Genomic DNA, 25,048 nt, shown 5'->3' with positions numbered 1-25,048 from the left:
GTCCCTTGGGTTATCAAGAAAAAGATAAAGTGAGAAGAATATAGAAAATTGTATTATTTTTAATGTTTAAAAATTGCAGTGAAAACCCAATTCTCATGTCATTGAGAATTTCAGCATAGCATGTAGGTGTTACTTGTTTCTGTGCCTGTGCTTTGAGATACAGTCCTTTACTATTCTTTATGAATTTCTGTTTTTATTTTTACTGCCAATTCCTGTATCCCATTTTTGGAAATCACCTATTTCTGACAGATAGTTTTTATATTTATGAACTTAGTATTTTCCCATTTTATACATACTCGACAGGACTTCTCTACTTTTTAAAAAACATTTTTAAGACACCAACTTGTATGAGTCAGCAAGGAGAAAATGTAGCTATATATATGGAATTTCATATGCTAAAGTATTTTTCACGGAAGGAGTTATTTTAAATATTGAAGAATTACCGCTGTTTTCTCTGTTGTCATTTGACTTACAGGTGCATTTAAATACAGCTGTGTTGTGGACAAACTCCCCCACATAGAATTTCTGTATTAAACGTGAAAAACCAAGACTGTTCTACCACTCATGTCATAATCCTTTGGATTTATTTTATTATGAATACTCATGGCTGTCTTCATCACACACTTCCTTTTCACTGTAGCTTTTTGAAAGGGCAGTGGGGTGGGAGGCGTGGCTTCCGTACAGGCAGCTGTAATTTATAATGGGACAGTGGAGGTTTCTGTAAGAAACACACAGTACAGCTCATGTCTGCACTTTAGAAGCTGTTGTTACTGTGTAACCCGGGGGGATTTTCAGTGTATCAGGGAGTTTTGGGTGTGCTCTGTAGAGGCTACAAGACTTCAGAGTGAAAGGAGGAGAGAGCACTGAAGGGAGGAAGGAAGAGGTGGGGGGGGTCTGAGGGAGAGATAGAGAGAGAGAAGGAAAGCAGTATTGCTTTGTTAGCTTCTTACTTTATTAGTTGACACACCACTTTACAAAAGCTGTTTGTTTCATTGTTTTGATGCCCTGTAGGTTGGGTGCCGATATGTAGCCTCATTGTTCTGTATTATCTGAGATTCTTACATCCCATTTTTTTCTGCATAGTGTTCCCATCACCTAGAACTTCCTTTCAGCTCTGTTCTAAAACAAGATCTCTGTCTCTCCACTTCCAGGAACTGCCTAAAAAAACATCACCCTTTTGGAAGACCATTTTTGATCAACCCAACCCTGTGTATTCAAATATTCTAGAAACAATGTTGTCTCCACTTTCTCTGTCTGTATTCTCATTTTTATAAGTCAGATGCCAACAGGCCAGCTCCAAGGGAGTGGATATGTTCTTTTGTTCAACTGAAAGTTTAACAGCGACTCCGAAACATTGAGTCAAATAATTACTGAGTGTGTAGCATAGGTTAAGTTGGGAATGTCATTGTGGAGGAAGTAAGTGGGTGACACGCAGAAGGCACACTGTTGCTCGTTAAGGGAGAGGCTGGGTGGGGGGAAGCCAGTTTAGCTAGCACCTCAAACAACTGAGAGATGGTGAGGACCCAAAGGAAGGCAGTTACTTTGTGGACATTGGAGGACATAAAGCCCCTAAAATTGTATGTCAAATGTGGCATACACCCGCTGTTTCCTGGGGAGACGTTTGTAGCTTTCATCAGTTTGCCAAAGGAATTTGTGCCCTCCAAAAGAATTTATGACTGCATGTGGAAATGGAGGAGGACAACTTAAAGATGGTGCCAAGATTTCTAACTCGGGAGGCAGGTTGCATCATGGAAGGTGACATTTCAGGTGGAAGGAACATTACAGCAAAGATTTGAAGATAGAATACATGGGCTTTTGTAGGGGAAGAGTGAGAAATTCAGGTGAGCTGGACTGCAGGGTGGAGGTTGGAGGACAGAGCAGGGATAGGGTCAAGCTTGCTGAAGTGGATGCAAGGAGAGCCTGAGTTTAAAGGTGTTGTAACAGTTGAAATAAAGCTGTAAGATGGAGTAACGGCAGTGTGAATGTATTAGATGGTGTGGATTCAAGTTATTGTTCAGAGCTGGCGATTGACTGGGTGGGGAGTGGACAGTGTTGGTAAAAAAAGAGTCCTAGGTCTCTTGTGTGAAATGATTGGAAAAATAAAAAGTTTCTGCAACATTACTTGCTCTGGTCTCAGTGATTAGGTAGAATCCAGCCATTCTCTTACAGGGATTGTCTACATTTTTTTTAGGCGTTAAATTGGGGGCAGGGGAGTGCTAAATTCTACTGGTATTCAAAGTCCAGATGCCAAGAATACAAAGGGTCCTTCTGTATCCATGTTAGTCTCATAAGGCAGAATCGTCCAGCCCTGAAAGGCTAGTAGCACCCAGTGCGAACCACGTTAAGTACTCCTTTTGGATCCAGGAGATGGTTGTAAATATTTTTTTTACTGCTCCCCTGGGATTGACGTAAAGTCAGTACAGAGGCTGTGTCACATGGGTGTGTAGATTTCCATGTTTGGCCTGGATCCTCACATTCTTTGGAGTGGAGTACTTATCCAGCAGATCTTTTTCTTGATAGTGTATATCATCTATAACATCTGTAGTATAACAAGTGCATTGGTTATATTAAATACTGCCACCTCAACAGGAGTATGAAAGATGGCAGGTTGGATGGTGAACGGGTTAGAGAATTCACCCTACCACAATAAATTAGTTTCTGAGGAAAAGCCATAAGCTTGGTTTGGCCATTTTAATTTGGCCATGTGAATCACACGTTACCACCCTTCCCACCAACCAAGTGCAGGCAGGAATTTCCAGCAAGAAATACAGAACTAGAGTTTTGGGCAAGAAGCTCAGGACCTCCTGAAACTTAATAGGTGGCACATTGGGAACAGGTTAAAGCAGCTCAGGAAGAGAAGGTGTCCAGAAGAATCTGGAGAGACCTGGGGAGCATAGGTTCTATAGTGGGAAGGAGGATGAGCCTTAGGCAAAGAAGGGGAAAGAAATGGCAAGATGTTGGGAGAATCAAGAGAGTATCACAGAAGCCCAAGGAGAGCAGAGTTTCTAGCAGAGCTGGTCAGCTCTGTTAAGTGTTGCCTACAGGTTAAGGAAGATAAAGGCGGAGTAGAGGCCATTGGAAATGTCCATTGGGAGGTCTTTGAAAGTCTCTGAGACAGAAGTTTCAATAGAGTAGTTTGTGTGTGGTGGGCAGGGAAGGGAGCAGGGGTGAACGTGGTAGAAAGCACATTCCAAAGGGTTTAAGGAATGCGTGAGTGAAGAGGGTGTGTCTTTAGAAAAATTGGGTGTCAAAGGAAAGAGTCCCTTCAGACAGTCTTGAGGCAAGATTATCTTAGCATCTGACTGGTTGTAGGTAGAGCAAGGTGATAGAAAACAGGGACTAGTTGGAACTAGGTCTTTTTTTTTTTTTAAGAAAGATTGAGGTTAGTCTTACAGGAAAGGGATCTGAGAGAGTTTCCTGACAGTGATACAGGAAGGAGGAGATTGATTATGCTAGAGATGTTAGGAGGAGTAAGGAGGCCAGTGAAGCTCAACCTTTTAAAAGCTTACATTTCATTAAAGAGGTTAGGTCGTCCGTCTGTTATGATTTAAAAAAAAAAAAAAAAAAGGGAATCTAGGCCTAAAGAGTGTGACAAAAGATTTGGAGTAATCGCTCTTGGGAATTTGGTGAGCATTCAAATAGAGATGAGTAAAAGGATGACTAAGCTGTAGTGAGGGCCCCTGGAGTGCAGGGGTCTGAGTTGGCAGGATATTTTGACCCTTCTCCCACAAGAAATGAGGGAAAGCATCTGGGTAATGAATTTATGTAGGGTTTGACATTGGTTAAAGGGATTAGGTATGAAAATCTAGAGTATCCTGATGAACGTTAAGGAGACAGGTGAATATTACTCAGCCATAAAAAGAAACGAAATTGAATTATTTGTAGTGAGGTGGATGGACCTAGAGTCTGTCATACATAGCGAGGTAAGTCAGAAAGAGGAAAACGAATACCGTATGCTAACACATATATGGACTCTAAAAAAAAAAAAAGGTTCTGAAGAACCTAGGGGCAGGACAGGAATAAAGATGTAGATGTAGAGAATAGACTTGAGGATACGGGGAGGGGGAAGGGTAAGCTGGGACAAAGTGAGAGAGTAACATTGACTTATACGCTACCAAATGTAAAATAGATAGCTAGCGGGAAGCAGCCGCATCGCACAGGGAGATCAGCTTGGTGATCTCTTTGATTCACTTTGTTATACAGCAGAAACTAACACAACATTGTAAAGCAATTATACTCCAATAAAGATGTTAAAAAAAAAGGTGAAATCAAGAGAGACACTGAACTTTGAGAACAGGGAGGGTCCTGGAGATTCTGATAAGATAAAAAGGAAAGTCCCTGGGAGTGAGGGAAGGAGAGTGATCAGAGAGGAAACTCCATGGTCAAGATCTTGAAGGTGTAGTAGTTCCAGGATCTTAACCTTGTAGAGTTATTGGGATGATTAAATGAGATGATACAGATGTATCTGCCTGGCATGCCAGAAATGCTCAAGTGGTGATAATTATTAAGATGTGGCTCTCATATAATTTATACCTCCCTATAACCATTGTTCAGATATTTGTGTAAATCAAATCATATTTCAAACAGACTTCAATCACGAACCACGAACCAAAATAATATATATTTTTTAACTGAACCACAAGCCCAAATTAAGTTTTAAAGTATACTATCAAACTATTTCAAAACATCTTAAGTTGCTTTTAAAGAAAAAAAGGTGGACATGGGTGTGGATCCCAACTTCATCATTTATCAGTTCTCTTACTGTGAACACATTTCTTAAATTTCCTGTGTCTTGATTTCCTCAGTGACAAAACGAGATAAAATAATTACTTAATGTTATTGAGATGATTGGATGAAGTCATATATGTGACAGCGCTTGACGCATTATCTGGCACAGGTGCTCTGTCTGCTTGCCTTCTTCCTTGCGGTGGCGCCTAACAAGTCAGTTCACACAAGAGGATCTCGGCGGATGGGTCACAAAATGATAATAGTGGTAGAAGACTGTGATCATTCTGTTCATGAGCAGAAAATACTTTGTTAGGAGAAAGCTCTAGAAGGGAAACTCAGTTCTCATTGATAAATGGAAATGATTCTTACATTGTCCTTGACTTCCTAGAGTAAAAAGATCAAGGAGTTAAAGTAAGATAAAGTGCTTTATGACAGACAGACACTACAGAGATGTTGTTATGGATTCTGAAATGGGTGCCCTTAAACTATTACATGAGTATTTTGTTTCCTTCAGCGTGTGATTTTAAGTTTATGAAGTCTATTGCTCAAAGCCACTTTTCCCAAATTGTGTTCACTAAGATACTGGGGTTCTATTAAATGTTAAAAGTGTTCCAGGAATTGAAATATTCAGTATTCAAAGAAACTTGGGAAACACTACAAACTATATAGTATTGTTGTCTTAGAGAGTAACAGTGGAAATCGGCATTTGAAGGTCTGAGAAATCCTGCAGTACAGACATTTGTCCAACTTTGTGTATCTCATTGTTTCCTAGAATTATTTGATCATGGTACCTAGAATATTTACTAGCTATATTCTGTGGAACACTTATTTAAAGGAACCTTTTGCATTTTAGAGTTGGCAGGGACCTTAGAGATATCTAGTCCAGCCCTTGTAATTTACCCCTAAGGAAATTATAATCTAGAGACATTGAACGATTTGTTCAAAATCTCACAGCTCAAAAAGCCTAGGTCTTCTGACCCTGAATCCTCCATCATTCTACCTTCAAAGTCTTGGCTTTTCCAAGTGTGGCACACCCTTGCACCAGTGTTTTCAGAATTGCTTTCATATGAGGTGTTTTATTGTTCTCTGAACAAGTAAGTCCTTAGGGATGGTATGTTGCATGTTACTTTCAGACAAAATAAATTATTATCTGCCAACTGTCATGTGTTTTGTTTTTAATTTCTCCTCTTTTAAGGTTAGTTTTCCCACCTATTTTATTGTTTCTTAAAGCATTTATGAAATCTAGATTACTGACTTGGGAAGTCAATCTAGTTTAAAATATCAGTGACCTAGAAAACCCACAGGTTCTAATTATTAATGAACATTCTTTTGCCCTCTAAATTTGTTTTGTCTTTTTCACCTAATTGGCTGTGGGTAGACAAATTTACATATTTTTAGCCTCTTCCTGCCTGACTTACTACAGCATGCAAAATTTGCTCTGTGGTTTCTAGAGTAAGTTCCTGTATAGAAGAAACCACAGTTTAGACTTTACAACCCTGCTGTGTGCTAAAGGCCCCTCTAGGACACACTGAAATGTGCTCTTTAAAAATCTGAATGACCAGTTCCTTGCCCTTTGTTACCATTAAGATATTTCAGGTACTAATAGTTCACTTGGATACTTTCTCTTTTTATGTATGTTAAGGTTCATAGTTGCTTAGTCTAAAGAAAAGTGGGTGGGTCCCTGTCAGAGACCCTCACTGATTCTTTCTGGTGTCTACAACATGAAAATTTATTCTGAATGAATCCTGTGATGTGATAACTAGTGCTCTGGATGAAGTGATATGAAATAATGTCTGTTATATCATGTGTATCACAAAAGAAGCATAGAATATTAGTGCTGAAAGGACCTTAAGAGATAGACTTTTGTAAGTACTCATTTTAGAGTTGAGGATGTTTCAACATCACACAGCTTATTTGTAACAAAGCCAGGACTAGAACATATGTATCTGGGCCACTAGTGCAGTTTGAACCTTTTCAAACAAATCCAGCTTGGATTATTATTCATTCAATCAATATTTTAGAGACCAATATGGGCCAAGCACTGTGTTAGGCCCTGAAGGGAATAAGAAATTGATGATTTTATTTCTCAATATTGTAGTGAAATAGGGACTGTGGAGCAGGTGTATAAATAACTATACAAGGTAGAAATGAATCAGTGGCATAAGAGGTGTAGCTATTTAAGAAGTGCATGGTGTAAGAACATGTCTAACCTATAACTATCATGCTCCGATTGACCTTAATTTAGATTATTTGACTTTGAGGTGCATTTGATTTGATTCCGGATAGAAACAACGTTCTCAGTTGGCTGATCCATTTTGTCATTGTGTTGATTGTCACATTAGAGTTACTCTACCCTTTAATTGACTGTATTAAGCTGCTTATTAGGGCATAAAGCAGAGAAGAAACGGAAGTATATCTTCCACATTCTTGGCATTAATTCGTTGCCAAATTTGGTTTAGTTCTGTAAGAGGGGTGTGGAAAAGCTAGAAAGCACAAAGAAATTCAGGCAAAAATGGTACTATTTCAGTTTCTAAGAGGCTCTTCTTTTCATTGTTCACAAGTCAAAGGTATGAAGTAGGATTGGAAAATATCACTTGTGGAGCTGGGATTGTTGACAATCAAGGGAAACAACAGATAAAGGTTTACATAAAAATTGCTCGTACATTTCATGGACTATCTATAACTGGGGTCAGCATACGGTTTTCTGTGAAGGGCCCGATAGTAAATACTTTAGGCTTTGCAGGCCATAAGGGCTCTGTCACAATTAGCACTACCTGTGGCTTCAAAGCTGCCATAGATAATGCATTCGGATGGGCTGTGTTCCAGTAAACTTTGTTTACAAAAGCAAGTGGCAAATGGGATTTGGCCTCTGGACAGTAGCTTGCAGACCCCTGATTTATGGAATCCTTTATTCGTTGGCTCTTTTACCAAAAGGTGCACAGAACAAACTGAAAGAAAATGATACTCAAACCAGATAGTAATGATACTTATTAGCACCATCAAAATAGAGTAGACAGAGAATAAAACCGAGTGAGTGTAGGTTTGATTCTTAGCTTTGATCAGAAGGTTTTGGATTAAAGGCTCAATCTTTTTTTTTTTTTAATAAATTTATTTATTTATTTATTTTTGGCTGAGTTGGGTCTTTGTTGCTGCGCACGGTCTTTCTCTAGTTGTGTCGAGCGGGGGCTACTCTTCATTGTGGTGCACGGGCTTCTCATTGCAGTGGCTTCTCTTGTTGCGGAGCACAGGCTCTAGGCACACGGGCTTCAGTAGTTGTGGCACGCGGGCTTCAATAGTTGTGGCACATGGGCTTAGTTGCTCCGTGGAATGTGGGATCTTCCCGGACCGGGGCTCGAACCCGTGTCCCCTGCATTGGCCACTGCGCCACCAGGGAAGCCCTAAAGGCTCAATCTTGACCAGATATTTTGTCTGGTTGTATTTGGGGAGGCTTCCTTCATGTATCTATGTAATCAATACTACCTTGGTCATTTTTTTTTTTTGTATTTTGAATCCCTAAATCTTGGTCATAATTCTGAAATGGTGAGACAAGAGAGCCATGATAAAATAGAAATAGCATCCTAGGAGTAAAATGTTAATTTTTTTTTTCTTTAAAAATACGTTTTGGCTTAGTTTGCTAGGGCTGCCATAACAAAGTTCCACAAGCTGAGTTCTTAAACAGTAGAAATTCATTTTCTCATAGTTCTGGAAGATAGAAGTCCAAGACCAAGGTGTTGGCAGGGTCGCACTCCCTCTGAAGGTGTTAGGGAAGAGCCTCTTCAGGCCTCTCTCCTAACTCCCGTCTTCACGTGACATTCTCCCTGGGTGGATGTCTGTCTCTGTGTCCAGATTTTGCCTTGTAATAAGGACACCAGCCATGTTGGAGTCCACCCTAATGAACTCATCTTAACTCCATTACCTTTGTAAAGACTCTCTCTTGACATAAGGTCACATTCTAAGATGCTGGGGGGTTAGGACTTCAATGTATGTGGAGTTTTTTGGGGGGGTGGGTGGGGAAGGACAAAATTCAACCCACAACAACATGGTACCAGACATTCCTTCATCTTGAGTGAAGCTCATCAGTTGGGTACCCTGGTGGACCCCAAATAAAGCTAAAATGCTTCATGACTCACTCGTGGTCACTTTGGCTTTCATAACACAAGTGTTACACTGGTGGCCCTCTTGTGCATAGCATATAAGGAAATGTTTTATTTTGTTGTTGTTTTTCACCTGTAAGATAAAAGATACTTCTTTACAGAAATAGCTTAAACATGTAAATAGCTACGGATGCGTCCATTTCCAACTATAATCTTAAAGGACCTTGAGGAACTAACTGCTCTGTCCCTGATCTGCTTTGCTCAAGTCCATACCTGCCATTCCAGTCAAAAGTACTTTCCTTGCTTCTTGAAGTCTTTCCTTCCTGTGCTCCAGTCTTTTGTTAGGCTATCACAGATGGCCACGAAACTCCACCCTCTCATCGTCAAGCTCACTTTCCTTTCTTCTGGAAGTTGAAGTTCAAGGTCTCCCTCTTCCAGGAAGATAATCTCTGTGATCTCCCTTTTCTGCAGTTCCTGCTATTACATTAGAGCAGAATTTTGATGGGATGGTTTTCCATTGACCGCATCTCAGTTGGGATGTGTATGTGGTGGTGTGGAGAAGCAGTAATGCCCTTTATACTCAGAAAGGGATGAATCGCACCATTACCCATTAAGGCATCAGGTTACCTCTAGGGACTTGGAATGGAAGTGAGTTCCTGAAGTTATTAGGTAAGTCCTTCGGAACAGGGAGATTCTTGCCACTTGTAAGTTTGTTTTGAAAGCTATCATAGAGCTGTAGTTCTGTAAGAATGTGAAGCCGTATCAAAGCTTCTTGAGTCTTATACAAAAATTTAAAGCTATTCATACATTCCATTAGAGGTGCCTCACTTTTGTTATTCTTTCTTTCACTTCTTTTTCTTTCTTTCTCCGCCTCCCCTCTTTTTTTGACGGATACTAAGGACACATCTTGATGGCACCAATTTTTAAAAAAAACAACTAAATTAGTTATTTCTCTTTACCAAAGTATTCTTCATTATATATAATTGTTGCTTATTTGCTGAATTGTTCTAACTTTTTGTTTGGGTGTGTTTCTCATTACCAACTAGGTTGTTTTAAGATCTCTGAGCACTTGGAAACTGTATTTCTTTGCAGCATAGTGTTTACGGAGCATAGTGCTTTACATGCATATTTGGGGCACAGTATTTGCTGCTTTCATTTTCAGGTTTTCTTTAAAAATCCTATTTCCTTACTGCATTCAGGACATGGATTTGCTCATGCAGAATTTTTCAGAACTACCTCAGCGTGTGAAGTTAGGCATACTTATCAGTTATTATTTCGGCAAGAATTTATCAGTGACTGGCAGTGCTATGTGTCGGGGAAGGTACATTTCTGCCCAGAATGAGGTCATTGGGTTTATAAAAGTAGCCACTTTCTGAAGTTTGTTTGTTTGTTTTCTGCAAATAGTCACATAAACCGAAGTAAGGATTGAGACAATTTGTAAAATGAACACGTGTGGAATTGACTCCCTGACTTCGAATGCGAACAGAAAGATGTTGTCTTGTAACTGTGTAGGAGATGCACTGTGGAAGGCCTCGTTCCCCGGGGGGGATCCTCTGAGCCGATGAGTTGACATTTCTTTGTACCCAGCGAAGTGTATGTAGAGCTGGGCATTGAGCTCTCTATATGTCTGTTAGTGAGAAGCCACGAAAACCTCTCACGTCTGAGGGAGGGTTAATAAGAAGTGTCAGATCAGGGAACCAGAAATTGCTTGGATCAGCTGATGCAAAAGAGGATCTAGAGGGTGTGACTAGAGAGTGTGCAGTTTTAGAACCGGAGACGCCTTTTCCTGCAGGCAAGTCCAAGGATCCAGTGTCATTTGGAAGAGCTGAAAGAGAAACCCCGTGGGGAGCAAGGGGACAAGATGGTGGCTGCTTTGCGAATAGGGTGGTCACAGCCAGGGTGCTGGGGCGTAAGTGGGTAGGGGCCTCAGTGCCCTGAAGACTCAGATTAGCTGTAGAGACCATAGCATAAACCTTCCAGAGTAGGAGGGACACCAAGGTCTCTGAATCTCAGAGATGTGCTCTCTTTGTTCTACTGTTTATATAGGCATTTCCTGAAGTGTGGTCCCTGGACCACCGACATCAGAATCTCCTGGGGTGCTTATTAAAAACGTAAATTATTGGGTCCCACTACCTCACTTTCTCAAACACTACAGGGGCATTTTAAGGTCTCTAGGTGACTTAGAACCTCACTGAATCTGAGGACCACTGGGTGAAATATTCCTCAGAAAAGCTCTGCTTGTGGGCATCTTCAGTGATGAAGAATGAGCTAGCTTATAAAGCAGTGATCTTTTAAGTCCAGGGGTGATGTAGGCAGGAAATGTAAATGGGTGCCAAGTAAGAGAATGACAGATGTATGAGTAAGTGAGTCAAAACTGGGTCCAAAGAAAAATTGGGATATATCTCCCAAGGCTGACATCAGAAAAGCTAACAGCACATGTCCCTTGAAACCTTGGTTGGCCAGAGCACTGGACCAGCTGGGCTGATGCATTTGAGCCATTCTGCGTTCCCGTAGGAAACTGGAAACGGTTTCAGAGGTCAGTCTATAGAAGTGCTGAGCCAGCTAAGATGCCAGGGCCAGCCATAAACCTCAGGGACCAGATGAAAATCTTCAAAATCTAATATACAGAAAGCTGTTTCTTTTTTTCCCCCCGGTAAAATTTTTGCCAGGCATGTTTTTTAAGCAACTGCCTAGGGTGTATATGTGTGTTGGGGGGTGGGAGGAGGTGCATATGCTGCTAGCTCTGTGTACTTGTTGGGGGAGAGGACATGGCAGGGAGGAGAGATTCCTGAGCATCTCAGAGTCTACATAACTGTATGTGTATGATGAGAGTGGGTTTCCATTTTCTTTGCTTTGTTGACCCTTTTTCTCAGCATCTCTCCTCTACGCACTGAGTGGGTAAGACTGCCATTGGCCGCAGGGATGAGAAAGGTTCCAGGGCTCACACCATTGCTGAGACACTCCCCCCCCCCCCCCACAGCTAGACAGCTGTCTAATCAGAAGCAAGCAAAGGACCAGCCCATCAGACAGTGGCACCTGGCTCCTTTCACTTCCATGTGCATCTTTTCTGCTTGCTTAGCCATAGCCCACAAACCTTGGCAGTTACTGTTAATCTTAGGAAACGACATTTGGTAATTAAAAGCTCTTGCTAATAAAATTTAGAGATTTACCCGATTTTTATTCAGCCCTCTTAAGGGAATAGGGAAAAAAGAACCATTAAGAGAAAAAGAGTAGTTAGTGTGATCTCACTTGCCTCAGTGTTTTCCCCATCATTGCCACCTCTCCAGCCCCATTTACTAAAGCCACGATTGGCAGTCTTTTGATATTTGTAACTTCAATATTGACAATCATATATAGCTCTATCTCTAGCTAAGAGGGAAAAAGCAGCCCGGAAAGTCAAGAGGTGGGGGTAGTCTTAGGATTTGAAAAACCAGACAGTAAATATCCTGAGATAAAATCTGTTGAAAACAGCAACTTGTACACCACGTAGAAAACATGCTTCTCAATTCTTCAGGTGACGTCCAGCTGGGAGGAATGGTGCACTACAGAGAATATCAATTAGCAGAAGGATACCAGCACACTGGAAGATAGGCACCAGTTAACAAAAAGAGGGTTAATGGGAATAATCATAAAATCGTGCTGTTCAGTTAAAAAAAAAAAATTCTGAGGGAAATCAAATACGTACAACTAGGTATGTGAAAAGACCTGTGTGGTAGGTTTGACCCCAAATGAATTAGCCAGCTGATTTAGCTGCTTAGTCTGTTGGTGTATAATAAAATTTGAGTATTTAGATTAAGAAATGAAGTCATCCTACTGCATGAGTATTAAAAGTTCTCATCCAAAAGTTCATCTGTAAGTTGAAATTTTAAAAATCAGAACACTTTTTTTTTTTTCATAGGAACATTGTATTTGGTGAACTGGTTCCTAGGTTTGCCAGTCGAAATGTTATTAATAATAGCTAGATTCCCAGGTTAGCCCCAAAGCCCATGGTCTTCTAATGGAATTTTAGAACTGATGGTGCCAACTTCAGTTCTGAGTCTCCGCTGAGCAAAGGGTTATCGTATGGTACGTTCAGTAGAGGAAGAGAATGCCTTTCTCACTTCTAATAATCATAGTGAAAAACGTAAATTGAGTGGCCTTTTGCACTCTCCCTCCTTTCTCTCTGAAGGTTGAAGATAACAAAAGTCAGGCACCTCTAATGGAACATATGCACATCTTTAAGTTCCCTTGCTGATGCCATCTCAACTGTTTTAGGTGATGACTGTTTCACCACATCAGATTCAAGAAGTTTGGGGATTTTAAAAGAAGCGCCCTAACCCAGATGCATCTCTAGTTGGAATTTTAAGTGGTAAAACTCACCCAAATGAAAAGGCCCAGGGAATAGGAAAATTTTGGTTAGCCAGCCTTTCCAGGGAGCCTTTCCTGGGGAATCAGCTCCCCCAGTTTCCCTTGCCTTTTGCAGCATCTTCCACTTTTGAACCCACAGGGTCATTTTCATTTTCAGTTTTCTCCATTTTCTTCTTTACTGTGGCTTTGCAAAGGAGCCTCAGCGTAGGAGGAGGGGGGATTGAGAAGATACTTACCTGTATAAGTCAGTTTCAAGCTTAGGCCTGGTGGTGTCTGTACTGAGCAGAGCCCTCTTGGCCATCTGGGTACCAAGTTGCGAGAGGAGCACTGAGAAGGATGAACTCAAGTGTAGCTGGCAGTCATTAAGCGCTTCCTCCAAGCTTGGCATTTCACTAGGGGCCCAGCAGTGATTAGCTTGTGCTGTCTTCACAACTACTCTGTGAGCTAGCATAGACCGTATCATCCTTACTTTACAGATGAAGAGATGAGATTCAGAGATAATTTGCCTTAGGTCATGGTGAGTGGCAGTGGTAGATCTGAACTTGAGGCAGTCTGATTTCAGAATCCATCCTTTCAACCGTAATCGATTTACTACCTCCTTAGGAGTTGTCTAGGTCAAAGAAGTTGTTCGGTTATTGTGGCTTGTCGAGAGGTTTAAAGGAATACCTTTGGGGGGATGATAGTCATCATTAAAGATTTAAATTTGGATAAAAGAAGAGGAGACTAGACTTGTATGCTGTGGCAACTAGAAGTGGTTTAGAAATAAACTGGGGCATCTGCTGTGTTGTAATGGTCCCCCACCTTCACTCCCCATCTCTATGCCATAGAGAGAAATCTTACTTTGGATATGAGGTTGGACAAGATGTCACATAAGTTTCTTTCTGGATATAATTATGGTTAAAGAATTAATCGGTGTTATAACATAGTGGGTACGGATGTAAAATAATTCTCTGTACATGTTTTGATTACATAAGTAAGTTTAGGAGAAGTAAGGTTAGGAGGGTCAAAATCGGCCTTTAGAGAAAGTCACTGTAGTGGGTTGAATAACGTGTCCCAAAATTCGTGTCTAACCAGAACTTCAGGATGTGACTTAATTTGGAAATAAGATCTTTGCAGATGTAATTAGTTAAGGGTCTTGAGATACAATCAAAGCAGAATTAGAGTGGGCCCTAAGTCCAATGACCGATGTCCTTCTAAGAAGAGGAGAGACACAGAGAGACACAGAGAGATGACCACGTGAAGGCGGAGGCAGATTGGAATTACGCTACCTCGAGGCAAGAACAGCAGGAGCTACCAGAAATTAGAAGAGCAGGAAGCAGCCTCCCTTAGAGCTGTCGGAGGAGCATTGCCTTGCTGACACCTGGATTGCCGACTTCTGGCCTCCCGGACTGTGAGACAATAAACATCTGCTGTTGTAAGCCACTAGGTTTGTGGTGATTTGTTACAGCAGCCCTAGGAAACTAATCCAGCCATTTCCCACTTTCTCCCCACTTATATTTTATCTTTAACTTCGGTATAGCTTAATGTACAAATGTAACATTATAGTTACTATACAAATCTAAGTTTTAAATTTCCTGACAGAAACTAATGACATTTAAGTTGTATTAGGGTGGTGATACTTATATTTAATTAACTTTTTAAAAGCGATGTGGTTCATTTCAAGGAGTAGCATTTCCTCTGTCTATTCTTCTAAAGCCATGCTGCAGTTGAGGGGGCGGTGGGTGTGATTTGTGGTTCGTCTGAGAGAATTTTATCAAACTACTCAGATGGCTCCATTAAGAAGTTAGTCCTCTAAATAACTCTCTGTCGTACACTTCTCTAAGGTTAAAAATCAATTAAAAGGATTGGAGTGAAGGTGTCATTTTTCAATTGAGAGTCTAATAAAGCAAATCCTGGCAAGAATGAATAACAACTGCCTGACCAGATGTGGCCATTACCAAAGGCAGGAGGATCCCAGAGTGATTACATCTTCTTGAAGGTTTATAGTAATTCTGATTAATCTGTTTTGAAAAGACAGATACCCACATATCTCAGGTATCCAAAGGCAATAAGATTGAGATTATTAGGACTCATCTTTTTCTCTGAATTATAATTCTCACTATCAATCATAATTTGTCCAGCATCCCTGGTGTTTTTGAAGTCTTAAACTAGGAATTTTAAAAGTCCACCTGTCATAGAGTTGGGAGATTGTTCCAGAGATGCTACAAGTCTGGAGAGGAAATATAGATTTCAGTGAAAGTAGAGATCTTGTTTCAGCTACAAAAAGGGTATGATTGATGCATTTTGCCCCAGATATCAAACTCCTTTCTAAGACAGACTCTGCCATCGTCCAGCCCTGGCCAACTCCTCTCACCTCTTTATAACCCAGAGCTGTTCAACATACAGCAGTTAAAGCCCTGCAACAGTTGCGTGGTTTCTAACATATGTCAGTCCATGTTTTTTCCCTCACCACGTACATAAAGCACTTGGTCCAAGCTCTGTGCTGTACAGGGTGGGATAATCAGGCAGGATGTGGTTACATGTCCTCAAGGGGCTTACAGGCCAGGGAAGGAGATTTATTCTTTAATTCAAATGTAGAAATAACCATGTTAGAAAGTGTTAAACTTTTGTTGAGATTAAAATACCATGTACTGAGAAGATCTAAAGGAAAGCTTGTTGCCTGAGTGTTTTCTAGCGATATTCCTTCACAGTCACGCTGTACTATTGGGATTGGGGTAAGGGAGTTGGGATTGGGGTAAGGGAGTTCACTAAGTTCCACTGTTTTGCAACCAGTTTCTTGAGCCAAAAACCTTTTGGTTATTGTTATTTTTTTTAATAGTAATCTTTTATTTATTTATTTTTTTATATTTATTTTTGGCTGTGTTGGGTCTTCGTTTCTGCGCAAGGGCTTTCTCTAGTTGCGGCGAGTGGGGGCCACTCTTCATCGCGGTGCGCGGGCCTCTCATTATCATGGCCTCTCTTGTTGCGGAGCACAGGCTCCAGACGCGCAGGCTCAGTAGTTGTGGCTCACGGGCCTAGCTGCTCCGCGGCATGTGGGATCTTCCCAGACCAGGGCTCGAACCCGTGTCCCTTGCATTAGCAGGCAGATTCTCAACCACTGCGCCACCAGGGAAGCCCTGGTTATGTTTTATTGATGGGTATTAGGAAGATTTTTAGTAACCATGACATAGGCAGAATATTCACAGCAAAGGTCATTTTTTAAAAAAAAGAGTCTTTAGATAGAGCAACTGTATATCAAATGAGGCCCCCAATTCAGTGAAACTCAATGGCACTCCCGTCCCTTATGCCTACTTTCTCTTCTGCTTAGCTCCTAAAGAGGTTGTCAGGCAGACCGTATTTCACATCCAGACGGCCACCTCCTCAGTGATGTTGGGAAAATCTCTTAACTTCTGTTTTCTCAGCTGTAAAATGGTGAAAATTATACCTCCCTTATTGTGATTAAATGAAAGAATACATACAAAGCACCTAGCTTGGTACCAAAAAACACAATAAATGCTCAACAATGGTAGCGATCAGTACGATGAATAACACTCAGTTCTCTAGAAAATAATGTTTGCAGTAAGCTGTCATGGTTTAAAATGGTGTTCTCCCTTTAGCTGTTGCTTATTTCTCTCTTTTTAAAGGTTGTCTAGGTAAATTTGATAGTAAAACGATAAAATATTACAGCCCCAACTAAAACAGGTAAACAAATGACTAAGCCTACTCCCCTCAATTAAGAGAAAAGTATTATTCTTGACATTTTGTCTCTTTCTAGAAAGATAACTGCTAGCGAGCATTTGCACATCAGCTATTATTGCAAGGTATGTTTGGATTTTACAGTAAGAAAGAACGAAGATGAAGTTAGAGTCTCCGATGCAGGCGATGCAGGCAAAGTTTCCATGTGTATTTCTGGGGACAGCAGAGTGAGATAACCTGTCTAAGATTTTAATGGATAAATTCTGGCTTCAGTATTTACAATTTACATATTACCTTTCGAAAAATGTATTCAGGCAGGATTAAATTGTTTTTTAGATCTGCATCTCTTCCTAATTTGCTTGGTACTGGAAGTTCTCCTAAAAGTAGGATGATGTTTTAATTTGAATAATTCTTATGTAACTGGGAGCAGCTACTGGGTTGCAGAGACAAGCAGAGCAGGGGCTGACTGGCACCCTCTGTGCCTCGAGGTGAGGACCTCCTTCTCCAGCTTCCCTGGCTGGAGTGTAGAAACGGCAGTTTGCCCATTCATTCCTAATTTTCTCCCCCCATACTAGAAGTTACAGTGCCTGGTTCTGATCTTTAAAAAAAAAATCTACCATTCTTCTTAGTTCATTCTTTTGTTCTATGTCCCGATTTTTAAATTGGGCAGAGAGTACTGTTTTGAGATTAAATGTAGTCCAAAACGTAAAGGAAATATCCAAAGACTTGAATTTTAGGATTTGTAATGTTGTCTGTATGGAGAAATAGAAATTTTAGAACTGTTTGTGTCCCCCTTCTGCATTTTTTCTGTTTCAGCAAAATGATTTGGTAATGCACAGGTTCTCTGAGGTATCCTTGCAGCTACTTTACATTCACGCAATCCGGAGAGCTGCTACTTTACTCACACAATCCGGAGAGCGTAGGAGATCCTTGGTGGCTTGCAGGCCACACCTGGACCATTCCTGTCTGGACAGGGGTTCACAGCAGTGTGTTTCCCTTTCCTGTGCCGGCAGTGCTCATTGGCTGCTTTGGTTTAGGTGGGGTGGGTGCAGAGAGCTGGCCCCTGATCACTGGTCATCGAGTGTAGAGTCTCCTGAAGCCAGTTTCCATTTAGGTACGATTGTCTTCACCACTGTGTTTCTTTGTTGATGGGTGGGAAGAGATGATGTTGTTTTCTTGTGCATTTTAGAAGGACAGAGATTTATGAAATCCAGTTTGGGTACCTGTCACTAATAAATTAGGTTAATCTGGGATCCTGATTGAGAATGAAAGATTGCATGTTTGATTTCATGAAGCAAAGGTAAAGGATATCTTATATGCTATTATAGTGAAACTAAATATAAGGAGAGGAAAAGGGGACGGAAAGGCTTAATGGAGCTGTGCTGCTGTGGGGTGTGTGACCCCCATACCCGACCCCCCAAATTCACAGAGGTTCCGGGTCTCCTTTCTACCGAGAGCTAGAACTTGAATCATACTGTCCCAGGTTTCTTGGAAAAGAAGGTCCCTCTGAAATTTTCAATTTTCAGTCAGTTTCAAATGAAACTGATGCTTTGTGATTAAACTTGAGCAACAGAAAATAAAAGGGTCTTCAGGAAGATGAATAGCTTCACTTTTTTTCTTCCTGAGCAACAATCCCTACTTTAAACAAAGAGTATTGTGAAATAATTTTTCTTTTGAAAAAGAAGTCCTGTCTGGTTTACATAAATACTGAAACTGTTTCCCAGATTCCACTTACTGCAGAATAAAGTTGTACGTTAGTTTATCTACTTCAGAAAAGATGAAGAGAGGAGTGAACCTTGCCAGCACTTGGGTTGGTTACCTTCCAAGGCACCCAGGTACTCCAAGGCTGATACCATCAGTCCTGAGGTGATTAGACAGCAGTAGTGCATGGGCTGGCTCCACGAGAGAGAAGAGAGTCTCTGGGCTGCTGTAAGCAGTGGATATTCAGTCTAAATATACAAGAGAAATCCCACAGGGAAGAAAACTTGTTCCTGCAAAAAAAAAAAAATGAAGAAATGCTTACTCAGGTCAAAAGAGAAACAGTTCTTTAAGTATACTGGTGAGCTACTGGGAGCAGGGTTCTCATAACTTTGGGGATTTCTGAAGGAAAACCAGCTCGTCTTAGAGAATTAATATGAGTATAGCCATTGTGAAGCTTTAGGATAAAACCAGACACTGGAATACATGAAAGGAAAATCTTCCAAGTCTCTAGTTTCTTTGTAATGAAACTGAGGGTTGAAGTTTCTTGGTTTAAGTGAGTGAATTTGTGACATACATAGGGAGACTAGAGAGTGGGTGGACAATTCTAGAGACTTTTCGAAGGTTTCTAATCTAAGCTTATTAAATTGCCAGTTGACCCTGAATGTACTTCTCTGACAGAAAGGCAACAAACTGCTATAATTAATCTGTTTGATTTGTGTATCTTCTTGTAGCTAGTACAGATAGTGATTGTATTATTCACAAATTTTTAATATAAACACAAAAATAGAGTGGTAGCATTCACAAGAATTTTTTAGGAATTTTGAATTGTAAATTTAATAGATGGTGTGTTTCCTTTTTTTTTTTTTTTTTTTTGGTAAGCAGGAAATTGGATGTCTAGCATACACTTGGACATCCAAGTAAGCAATCTAAAATATGAGGTGTAAAAGAGGCAGTACAAAATATATACTTTTTCTATGATGCCTTAACAAGACTAACACATCAATTTTCCTTTTTAAGACTCATTGAGAAAACTTGGCATGTACCATTATAATTGCTACAATCCTTGTAGCAAATAAGGGCTGGTGCCTTTTGACAGCACTGGTGGGAAGGGAGACCTAGTTCTGCCTTGAATTAGCTGTACGACATTGGACATATACATGCTTTGACTTCTTTGGGCCTCAGAGGGGTTTCCTGAAAAGTAAGGTATTGAATTAGATCAGTGTTTATCAACATTTTAAAAGTTAAGCCTTCTTGAGTAAAAATAAAAATACTGCCCCTATCTCCACTCCCCACCCATCTCTTAAGATTCTTTTATACTTCCAGTTGAGAATTACTGGACTGCATGATCTCTGATGTCTCTCTCAGCTCTGGAAAGCAGATGAACAGAGGTTTTCATTTCATTTTATGGGTCGATGCACCTTGCTCCTTCTTAAAGTTGGAAAGGGCCCTTTCCAGAATTCATTGTCACTCACCAAGAGTATTTATTGCCTTGAGTCCTGCCTTATGCGTGGGCAATACCCAGAAGCTTGCTAGAACTGCAGAATCTTGGCTCTACCCAAATGGCTGAGTCAAAATCTGCATTTTAACAATGCAGGTGATTCCTGTGCACATCAAAGTTTGAGAAATGCAGCAGAGCACTGTTTTGTAACCTGCAAGTGGCAATATTAGTGGGGTGTGGAATCAGTTTAGTAGGCCGCTACTAAGTCGCTACCAGCATTTCTTATTTAAGGAAATAGGCAAGAAATGGTACTGTTAGGGTACATTGCATACGGTAAAGGAAAATAACTGTTTCACAAAATTTTTGTTTCAGTTTTCTGTGTCTTTGCCTGTATGTGTATACAGTGTTTCAATCTCAGGCAAAAAGTTAATTTTTTAGGTGGATCTCAGGCAAAAAAGAAAAAAAAAAAAGCCACTGTGCTTTGTGTCTCAGAGACAGTGTGTCTCAGAGACAGCCATCTGCTTAATCTCTTCTATTTGCTCACAGACATTTACGTAGAAATACATACACAGAGATACATAATAAAAAGCTGTCTTACACTAATTATCCATATTGCGTCAGATGTAGACTGCTGAATTTTACCATGAAAAAGCAATAAATGTGATTATTAATTTTTTTGAGTTGTAGTAACTCAAAAATTTTTCCTGTTGACGTTTTACTTTAGCAATATACAAATCACAACACGGTCAGATAGGATTTCATTTTTTGTATTATTATTATGGGAAGATTTCAAATACTTGTTCAGTTTCCTGAAAGTACAGATAATGCTTTTTTCTCCAGGGGCTAATTTGTGAAACCCATAATACTGCAAGCTTATTCACATGTCCCTTTGCATCTTGGAAAAAAAAAAAAATTGAATAAATTCATTTGGGGTTTTTTGGGGGTAAGCTGGCTCATATTTTTCTAACTTTATGTTTAGTTAATCACTTTACAGTACTTTCAATAAGTACTGTGTAGTGTAAAGAAAGTATATTTTTAAATAGGTAATTTCCACCCTGAGGACTTTGCAATCTCAGCAATAATTCTTTACTTACAAGAAATGCTAGAAGATACAAACTGTACTGTACATAGAGTTTAAAAACAGCTGGAAGGAAGTTGACCATGCTGGTATCCTAACTCCATTGGGGTGAGACAGGAAATTCAGGCTTTGCAGAGGTGTTCTGAGCTGTCATGATAAAGGTAATGCTGCACTTCCCTTAGGAAATTTCCTTTTTTCAATTTATTTTGAGTAAAAAGGAAGAGTTTGTTCTTTTCCCTTCGCAGGGCTCTGTGTCAAGGAACAAAACAGGTGTGGATTTGAAAATTCTTCATTTGAGACCCAGGAAGAGAATAAAAACACTCTCTATGCACCTGCGTTCAGAATCCAGAAGAGTAATCAATTTTGTACCTGAAGTTTGGCAGGATTTTCTGTTTACCGTGTTCCAATAGCTGGTTGTTATGAACTTTCTTTTAAGGTGGTTTTGGAGCTATTACATGGTCTTTTGATATATAAGAGATTAAATAGAATGTGAAGTGCAACTTTTTACTGATTACATGTTGAAACAGAAAGATGTGAGGCTGCTAACCAACAAAAAGTCTCAATAGGCCCAAGTTATTCAGCTGTAATATTTTCACCTGAAGACCACTCTGGCTATAAGAACTCTGAATATTATATCTTTAAAAAAATTTTTTTTAATTTGTTTCTTTAAACTTTAGTTGTAGTTTTAGTACCGCTTCTGTATTTACTGTATTTCCTCATAAACATCTGTGGCTAAATAGGGACTCTGTGCTTGGCTTAAGTGGTGTAGGGAGGTGGGACCACAGTGCGACTCCTGTCTGTCTTCTAGCTGCGCGTGTAGTCGGGTGAGTCTTCTTTCTCGGGTCTGCTGATTCAACCTCTTACTCCATTTCTCTGGCTGTTGGTGCAGGTAGATAAGAGTACCCAGGGGCCTGGCTGGGTTCTGTCGTGATATGTCTTAGCTGGAGACAGCCAGAAGCATTATCCAGCCTTAGAATTCGGAAATGGAAGGGAGCTTAGACATCACCCAGTCTAACCTGCTCATTTCCCAGGCGGGACCTTGTGCTGCCCAGAGATGATGCTCCAGTTACTGGCCAAGGCAAGACTGGACTCCAGATTTTTCCATTCAGTCATTTTTCTTTTGTATGTAGAGAGGAGGGGGGAGAACTTCCTTAGGTTTATGTCCCCCACAAGCTGTGCTCTTCATTTATCATCTTTAAATTTTCTATTCTCCCTGTGAGACTCTGAACAGTCATGTGTGACATTATATCCATATTCTATATAGATTTCTAGGTAATCCTCCTACCTTTTTAGTGTCATCCCCCCCCACCCCTTCTCCTCCCCAAACATCAGCTTGTCCTAGCATACCCTTGAGCCAACCAAGGGAAAAGACCAAGGAAAAGAGGTTGGTCTTTTCCCTGGCTTCATGAGGAATGATGCTTCCTGTCTGTATCTTGGTGGGCTCTTCTCCTCTCCCCACACACCCACCCCTTTCAGGACTGCCCTTCCTCTGTTTTTAATGACTCACCGTTAATATTCAGCTCCGTCAGCCATCTACTCCCTCAGTGAAGCCGCCTTCAGCCTTTCTGTCCAGGCCCTCTCATCCCTCTCATCTCATCTCAGGGATGAGAACTTGGTTGAACTCTTACTACTTTTAGAAACCATACCATACCACACCATTTTACATGATGCAATTAAGGGTAGATAAGGCCAGGAGCCCACTGTTAAAAGGTTTTCCTTCCTAATGAATGTGCTTTCTGGTAAGGAAGTTTTGAACCCTTTGTCTTAAGCCCCTCACTTACTTTCTTGGCCTTCCAACTTCCCGGTGAATAACTTATATTTAATGCCTTCAGTCCGGTATCTTCATGTTGTTTTTTGTTTTGTTTTTAAAGATTTTTTTTTTTTGATGTGGACCAATTTTAAAGTCCTTATTGAATTTGTTACAATATTGCTTCTGTTTTATGTTTTGGTTTTTTGGCCGCGAGACATGGGATCTTAGCTCCCCGACCAGGGATCAAACTTGCACCCCCTGCATTGGAAGGCGAAGTCTTAACCACTGGACTGCCAGGGAAGTCCCTGTTTTTTTGTTTTTTAAAGACTTTTTTTAAAGAGGAGTTTTAGGTTTACAACAAAACTGCGAGGGAGATACAGATTTTTCACCAACCCCGGGTCCCACACACTCATTCGCTTCCTCTGTTATCTGCATCACTCACCGGAATGGTACATTTTAAAATTTCAGTGCACGTCTGAAATTTATTTTTTTTTATCTGATGGACTTAGGTAAAGAGATTTCTATGTAGAGATTGCAACTTTACATTTAAGGATGAGATTTGATAACTATCTTAGTGAATATTAATTACGAAGCCTTGGGAATTTTTAGTTTTAGATTTTTTAAATAGCTAACATGACAACATGGACCTCTCTGCTTCGACAGACAGAATCAAGCAAAAAAATACTGAATAACCTATTGCTCAGTTTCATAGTTTGAGGCTACAAAGTTTGTTTCCGAACAAGGGACCGTGACAATATGAGACCCAGTTCATTAACTAATTAGCTATGTGATTTTAAGCTTTGATATCCTGGCATCCAATGGGATTGCCTGATATCTGCCCATTTGTCCTCCTTCCCACATGATGGGTGAGTAAGACCCTGCATGTGTGAAGGGGCACCATTGTTCTGGGCTAATGTCGGTGCTGTCCTTTCGCCTCCTGGCCTACCCGGAAGAACATCTGCTTCCTGGCCAGCTTCTCATCTCTCACTAACTCACCTCCCACTTCTCAGCTGTGTACTTTCCCAGCTCCCTGTGCCAGGAACTTTATCTTTCTCAGTTATTATTCCTAGCCCTTTTGGAGCCACTCAGATGTCTAAATGGAAACAAACCAACAAAAATGTTCTGACTGTGACGAAATTGGCCTATTCAGATGATCTGCCCCCCACCCCCCGTTCCATAATTCCCCTAAATTATTAAATTTCCTTTCTATCTTGAAAGCTTTGGGAGAAGAACCAGTATATGGCATTAGTATGGTAGACAGTGCCTTTGTGTAGTACTCAGTTCACGCCAGGCTTGATATTATACTATTTCCTGGAGAAATGATGATGTCCATGACTTCTGTCTGCTCTCAGGAGCAACTGTTATGATTATTTTGCTTCTGGATAAAGGAAATAGTTGATGTGGTAAACCTCCCTGCTGTTTGGTGTGGTGGAGTGTGTGTGTGTGTGTGTGAGTGTGTGTGTGTGTGTGTGTGTGCGTGTAGGGGGTGGCAGGGTGGGGACAGGGATTATGGATTATAACCTTAAACTATAAGGATGACAGCCTTAAAGAAGACTTCAGGGTAATTAAAAGGCAGATACTAGGTTTCCCTTCCCTTCAAAATATATTCTTAGGAAAGTTACTAAGTGAGGGGGTGAGGGAAGAACAGCTTCAGCTATAAGATTGGTCAGAGCACTATTCTTTAGCCTATTAGAAATAGGAAGGAAATAAGACAATAGAATTTATAGTGACATGTCTTTGTTTTTTTATTGTTCTTTGCTGAATAGAAATCTACAACAATGTACATGATTACTAATATATTTTTAGTTCACACACGGTTAATCCCGTTTTTAAAAAAGACTTAGATTTGCATTTATATAGAAGAGACTTCTTAATGTGCATTGGGGTGAGGGGTGATGTGATGGGGAGGGAAATAGATTTACCGTACGTGTAGTTGCTTCGTGTCTGTCTTTTAGTGTAGGAGGTGAGTGGGCTTTCCTGGCGGGATGGAAGCATCAGAGCTGTCCACACAGGAAGTCTTCCCTGAGTGCTGCCCACACAGGAAGTCCTCCCTGATTGTGGTCCACACAGGAAGTCCTCCCTGAGTGCTGACAAGCCCTCTTCCTGCTGGTGCCCACACCCACTCCTTCAGGGAGTGCAGAGAGGCTCTGCTAACAGAGCCACCCATTTATTCACCACCAACTTTATTTTTCTATCACTTTAGGCATGCGAATTCAGCCTAGTTAAATGTTATTGTG

General features: G+C 40.6%; 1 protein-coding gene across 8 annotated transcripts in view; it reads left to right on the top strand.

The window, feature by feature from the left end:
• RBMS1 (RNA binding motif single stranded interacting protein 1) overlaps nucleotides 1-25,048 on the top strand; it is a 214,114-nt gene that overhangs the window by 94,031 nt on the left and 95,035 nt on the right. The window lies entirely within an intron of this gene.

The sequence above is a fragment of the Eubalaena glacialis genome, chromosome 1 (genome assembly GCF_028564815.1).
Source record: "Eubalaena glacialis isolate mEubGla1 chromosome 1, mEubGla1.1.hap2.+ XY, whole genome shotgun sequence".
Lineage (NCBI taxonomy): Eukaryota > Metazoa > Chordata > Mammalia > Artiodactyla > Balaenidae > Eubalaena > Eubalaena glacialis.
The sequence above is the reverse complement of the archived record's forward strand: the minus strand, read 5'-3'. Positions and strand labels throughout refer to the sequence as shown.